Source organism: Esox lucius, chromosome 13, assembly GCF_011004845.1.
Source record: "Esox lucius isolate fEsoLuc1 chromosome 13, fEsoLuc1.pri, whole genome shotgun sequence".
Taxonomy (NCBI): domain Eukaryota; kingdom Metazoa; phylum Chordata; class Actinopteri; order Esociformes; family Esocidae; genus Esox; species Esox lucius.
In genome coordinates, this window is record NC_047581.1 from 26326407 (window position 1) to 26333694 (window position 7288).

Below are 7288 nucleotides of genomic sequence, written 5' to 3' on the forward strand. Positions count from 1 at the left end.
GCATAGTTCTGGTAAGTCAAGGTGGTTTAGTTTGTGTCACAGGAAAACACACTGCCATCTCTAGTTTTCTGTATGAGCACAGGACTAGCCCCCACCAGCCAGGGCCCAAAGCCTGTTTGGATTGGACTGGCTTATACAGTAATGCCTGTTCTATGTGTGGAGCATAGAACTGGCCTCGAGCCCATAGTCTTCACAAATGTTCGGACATGAGGCAACTTTGGTCAAAAAGACATGAGTGTGAGGGCTCCCACAAGTTAAAATAATGCAATCCTTTATCCAGTGGGAGGGATGTCAGGGGTGGCTGCCTTGCAATGAAGAATACTGCTCTAGAGTCTCGCTGAAGACTTTTCGGGAGCTTGAGTACTTGGCTGCACTCCATTACATAGTGCCAGCTGCTCACCCATTGGCTGGAGTGCTTGCATTTGTTTTTTGTTAGAGCTGAGCGGCTAGTGAAAGAAAGGTAAACCAATAGCGGCAAAGCTAGACTCCACTCAGAACTGGAGTGACATTTCTAGACTAATGTCTCTCCTAGTTTTGTAGCTTCACCACTTGAGGGAGCCCTTAGACTTTGACTTGTACATTGGCTCAGGGTATCTGATTCATTTCCGGTCTGTTGAATTTCTCTTTCTACACACTAGAACAGCATAGTTCCCACAGTGACCTAACCCCAGCACTTTTTGTACAGTGAAAATATGAGATGTAATCATGTTGCGTGTGTCTCAAGCCCACATTGATTAATCGTGTGTAAATACCTGACCTGTCTCTGCGAATCTGAGACGGTTTATCTCATGATCTGACGTTAAACGGATTTCACCCCAACTCTGATTACTACACAGCAATGTTTTCACAATGGCCTCCACGTGAGCACGCCTGTGAAATGTAACGAAACGGGTCAGAATCACATCCAGATTTGCATGTCTGAGCCGGGTCAACAAGTTTCATTTGCATGCTCTGGAAGTACGACTTCAGATTCACATTACGGTGAATTCAAAACTTGAGGACTGCCAGGTCTCCACTATTACAAGTGTTGGCTTGACTGCTGCTCTAGTTCATTGGCCTGTGTGAGGGTGTCTGTCCAGGAATATGTGAATCACTGATGCAGATAGTAGACCAGACCATGGAAATAATGTCTCAGACCTTGTCTGTGCCAGAGAAAGAGAGGAGTAGTTGGAATAGAGAGAACCCAGTCAGGTTACAGACAGTGTAAAGACGTTTAACAACTTTTGAGAGAGGAAGAGAGACTGCCATGTGGAACGATTATGGGGAGAGCCGCCAGTCAGGTTGAAGACCCCATAAATCAGTTCAACAGTCAGCTAACAGCACCTTTAAAACTATGACTTCAGACCCTTCGCTTCCATTTAACAGTTAGCCAACATCGATTGTTCGTATTCTCCAGGTATGGACAGATGTGTCCGGAATGACTTTAAGGATATTAAAAACAGCAATATATTCCAGCCAACCCATTTTTAATGCCTACTTGTGTTTTTCTAATAAAAACTTTACTTCGGTCAAGCCGGAGTAGAGATCAGGACAGATAGATCAGAGACCAATCCAAAACTCATTGCCCTTATTAACAGACTCAAGAGTTTCTCCGAAATATTGTTTGGCATGTCTGCATATTCAAGCAATGGCATGTCTATTTATTTATAACAGTTTTTGGTTTACATACATTTGTTTATTTCCATTGGTAATGTACCCAATTTGATTCATTTTCCGGGGGAAAGATCTGGACATCCAGCCATTGTGTGGCTGTAGTCCTGAAATGAGCCTGAATTTAATGGGTTGTTAGATAGAAGCAGACAGACACTGGCAGTATTACAACCCTGAGGCCACTGAGTACAATAATGTGCCTTTCAAAGGGTTAAACCTATTACAGTTAACAGGCAATTGAAGGTGCTTTTGCACCACAGTACCAATTTAAAATCACCCACTCCTTGTAAACTGTGCATACAGCGTGGCATTCAAAGCTTTGCATTTTTTGGGATTGGGGTTTAAGCAGTCATTGACCAACCAAAGCCAGAGTATGTCCATATTTCACATGTTTTCTCTTTATTATATATTGCAAAGATTTGTTACCAAACACCTTTGTTAAAGCTCTGTTGGCGGTTTGTTAAAGTTATATGGTCCCCAACCACGTGTCACCTACAGGCCAGCCCTCCCTTGGAGTAGAGCAGTAGAACTGCTAAATGAGCTTCTGCTCAGGAGTACATCTGTGTGTGATCATGTTGGGAGTGAAGCATTGGGACGGTCAGCACCAGATGACTGGGCTGTGGACTCAGGCCATGATGTGGCATGACGCACTGACCCCCGTATTCTCATGTCATTTTAAGATATGAACATTAATTAACATCTCTGTGGTAACTTTCACCAGAGGAAAGAGGAAGATCATTCAACAGGAAGATCTCCTTTCCTGTTCTATCATAGGAGACATACTGTAGAGCTATTTAAGGTTCTCCTCAGCATTTAAACAAGGTCATTGGTACCCCCGCCCCTCCCCCATCCCAACCTGTAACTTCAATCTCCGGCAATGTAGAGCCTTCAGTCATAACAAAGTACATACAAAAATAGTCCAATTAAAAACGTTGGCACTCTTAATAGCATAGATGTGAATAATGTCATTGTGGCCTGTCCTTCTGCCTTTACTTAGAGGTCTGCAGTGCTGGTATGGTACAGACTATTGTAGCTGTGCTTCTGTTACCAGAGGGTCTTTAGTTCAGTGTTCCACCTACATCTCTTTACAATTGTCATCCCCGGTGTGTCAGATTATGGGAAATGAATTCACGCCGTTGACATCCACTGTTATTAGAAATGGCAAAAAAACTGCATTATTATGTTGAAGGAAAGTGTATAGGATAAATAACATGGTGCAAATGAATCGGTTTTAAGAGTACCTTTAGCAATACAGTTTCACTGAGGGCTAGTCTCTTTCAGTGTCACCACTTCTCCATTTCTCTCCCCCCTCTCATAGTCAAAACGAATTTTTTTGCATAGGGCAACACAGTCCCGCCTACAATAAAATATACGTTATAGCGTATGTTTCAGCAAGTAAAAAGTGATTTACTTTCTATCAGCCAGATTGTAGCAGTGTGTGTTGGCCATCTGAAATAGTTTAAGAAAGGTTTCAGAATGTTAACTGTCCAATGGGAGAGAGGGAGAAGGCATGAGGCAGGGTGAGGTTTAAATAAAAATCTGTTTCCATTTGGACCTAGAGAGCCTTCTGGAAAACAGCATATCTTTCTCTCTCTCTCTCTCTCTCTCTCTCACACACACACACACACACACACACACACAGACACACAAACACACATACTGTATGCACACAGCCTGACACATTCCCCCTCTCTCCTATTCACCCCCCCTTCTCTCTATCTATCTCTGATGTCATTGTTTCCTGCCCCTATAGATGCTGAACTCAGGGCTCTTTTCAGACTGGCAGCCAAAAGTCTGACATAGAAAAGCTGGACATAGAATAGAAATCAATAGTATAGGACATACTGTCCTATAGAAGTAATATGTTCAAGTAGCAAGCCAGCTGCATTCTAACTCATTCTGACAGACAACATGCACAAACAATAATCAGCATAGCATCATAAGATGTATAGACAATGAAGATGAATAGAAGATCACACTTTTACATATTGGGTTGGACTGTAGTTTTACACTACATTGAACATACAGTTAAGAAGGTTTTCATACCCATGCCAAATTTTGAACAATAGTGAATTTTTATTTGACCAATAGGTTTCTTCTGTCTGGAAATGACATAAACATGTGACAAAACACGGTAAGACATTTAGCCATGACTTGCAGTTGACTAGTAACTGACTGGAGAACTATTGCTGTTCAGCTGTTCAGCTGTTCTCAATTTATAGGTGATTAGAATGCACTCTCATGGTGTAAATTACAAGATCATTTTAAATGATTTTAAATGAGACCATTTTCTCAAAAATTTCAAGGGGTATGAATAATGTTGGACATGGCATTTTTCATAAAAATTTGAAAAAAACTAAATAGTTTTACGTTATACATTTGTATCTCCAGCACAATGTTTTACTGTGTTTTGTGACTTGTTTAAGTCATTTCCAGCCAGAAGAAACCTTTTGGTCATATAAAAAGTCACTATGGCTCAAATATTGGCATGAGTATGAATACTTTTGGGCTTAACTCTGTGTCTAATTCTTCTATAGGGTTTCTACTGAATAAATCTAAAGCATCTGTATAGCCTCCAAAGAATAATATTTTTTTGCAGATGTGGATAATTCAGAACTGCAATCAAGCTCACAAACATCATTTCCTGTACATTCATTATTTTAATTTCCGTTCCTAAACTCCCTAAACTCATCCCAAATAGTTTTGCCCAAATTAGTGATTATGACTTTGCTTAAATCTCACCAGGCTGTCCTTCTGTTCTTCCTATTACAATAGTCAGCTAGGAAGTATGCCATAACCTAAAGACTTGGAGTAGAAACTTCTCTGGTTAACAATTGCAAGTGAGTTTGCAGATCTTGCGGCAGCAGCAAAAGCATGACTGTCCGCCAAAATAATTATGCACAAATACTACCACTTTTGGGGAAGTCCCTGGAGCTGTCCATATGTATATTAATCAGCAACTAGAATACCAACCCAGGTTGCATAGAACCTCTCTGGGAGTCAGTGCACACACACATATATATATATATATATATATATATATATTTGAGTGCCCAGTGCTGAATATGTAATCTATATTTAATCACAAACCAAGAACAGTTGACCACATTAATTGCTTACAGGTTAAAGTTTCATTCAAACAACTTTAAAAGAATGAAGTAGTTGCTTTTTTTCTTAAAAGCATCAAGCACTACAGTTCTGCATTTCTTCCACTAGGACAGAAGTTCAAGAGAATTTGTAGTGAGGGAATGAAGGGATGGAGGGGGGAGGGATAGGTGAGAGAACTGAGTGAGAAAGACATGGAAACTACACTTAGTCAGATCCAGTAAGGATCCCTTGTGTAGGTGGAAGGAATGTTTTGAGAACAAATGGAATGCTGTGTACTGTAATCTAATAACATCATTTTTTTTGTGTTTAGAAACTTTCTTATGCAATCTCAGATATTTTGAATAATGCTTTTTTTTCTTTATTTTGAATTGGAATCCTAATCTTGTGCATTCTTTGGCTGATCCCTGGAACAGTCTAAAACAGATTAAAAGTTCATCCCTGGAACAGTCTAATTCCCTGTAGAGAGCATAGAGCCAACAGTAAACAGAGTTCTTTCTAAAATCCAACTGACATTTATCTAGCGTCATGTTTTCACTATTTACAAATTGGCTTATTTCTCTGCTCTTTTCTCCGTTGTGTTAGGTCATGTGTATGTGTTGTGTGCGTAAAAAGGGTGGAGATGAGGTTATTAGGTCTATTCAGACACAACCATTGTGTCTGCAGAATCAGGTTTCCCAACTCATCACCAATTCATGAAGCATGATAAAACAACAGTATTTTACATACATATCTAAATGGGAACACCGCATTTGATTGTCCTGAAAAAATCCACTTTTACTGACCTTAAAACTAACCTAAACCATAACCTAAACATCTATGGCTAAACTTAACCTAACCCTAACTCCAATCGTAACCTTTTACTTAAACCAAACACATAAACCAAAAGATTGCCTTTTTCAAAATGGAGACAGGAATAGTTTTATTTAACTTAAACTTGTATTTAAACTTACTTGTTGACATGTTTGTGCTGGGAACACACAGAGTTTTGTTATTCTATAGTTTCTTTTTTTTTATTGTTCCCAATTAAAATAATGTGTTTCCTAACATTAATTGTAACGCTAACCCCACATTCCTAACCCTAATCTTAACCCTAAATCTAATGTTAAGCCAAACCCCTATTTCGAACCCTAAATCTAACTCCTAAGCCTATTACAGCAATATGACACTTGAACAACAGAATTGCAGATAGCATGGCATGGGCTGAGGAAATACCCTTGTGTTTTTACAGGCGCTGATTTTATTTGTATTAATTTTATGGGATAGATCAGCTTTGATATTGCAGTAGCAAACAATATGGAGTAATGGTGCACTGCTCAAACATTTCAACAGCTCTGCATAAAATTGGCCTGTATAGGCGACAAGATAGAACCCCTTATTCAAAAAGTTACATCTTAAGAATGAAATCATGAGAATAACCCAGTTGTGAAACATATTGAAAAATATGAAAACAATTCTGGTCAGATGAGACCAAGATGGATTCTTTTAGACAAAATTAAAATGCAGTATTTGTTGTACAAATGTAACACCCATGCCTCAACACAAACCATCCCTACAGTGAATGATGGTGGTGGCAGCATCATGTTGTGGGGATGCTTCTCATCAGCAGGGACTCAGCATCTTGTTAAAGTTGAAGGAAGAATGTATGAAGCAAAACAAAAGGGAATACTGCAAGATAACCTGGTTCTGTCTGTTAAAGAAAGGAAGCTTGGGCAATTCACCTTTCAGCATGACAATAATCCCAAGCACGAGGCCTAAGAAACACTGTAGTGGCTCAAGAATAAAAAGGTGAATGTCCTCCAGTGGCTTAGTACAAGTACTGGTCTCAATCCCATTGAGATACTGTGACACTATTTGAACATTGCAGTGCACAAGCACCATAACCAACCTGAAAGACCTAGAGCAAATCTCCCGGAATTTGCCAAAATCAAAATGTACCTGACAAATTTGTAGGAGTTGCAACCAAGCAACACATTTAAATATTACACTTTTTTTTTACAAATATTTCCCAACAGAATACCAATGTCACTTTATTACAATATAAAATATACAGCATAACAAACTGTCAATGTACCATTTGTAATTCAGAAAAAGGTAAGAAAAGTTTAGGGATTTGAATACTTTTTAATATTATCACTGCATATCCCTAACTTCGAGAAAATCCTGAGGACCACATCACAGCCCTTCATCCCATCCACAGCCATCTATCAGTTGTACAGTATGTCATCAGCAGTTGACCAAACTGCGATATAATCCTCTGGGGTCTACAGATCAGGTCATTTTTGTCATTGTACTATAAACCTTCCTATGAGGAATTGTTAACATTGACCAGATACAAGCAGTAGAGATGTTGGCAGTATTTTATATTTCAATTGTATTATTTTAAAATGTTGGGCCCCATTGTTTTAGGGCCCTTATTGGGCCCTAAAACAGTAGCCCCAACTACAAGGTGCCATGTTTGACCCTGATCGCCCAACATCACAGATTGTTGATTATAAACTGTTGTTTCTTATAAATATGTGTGTTTCTTCAG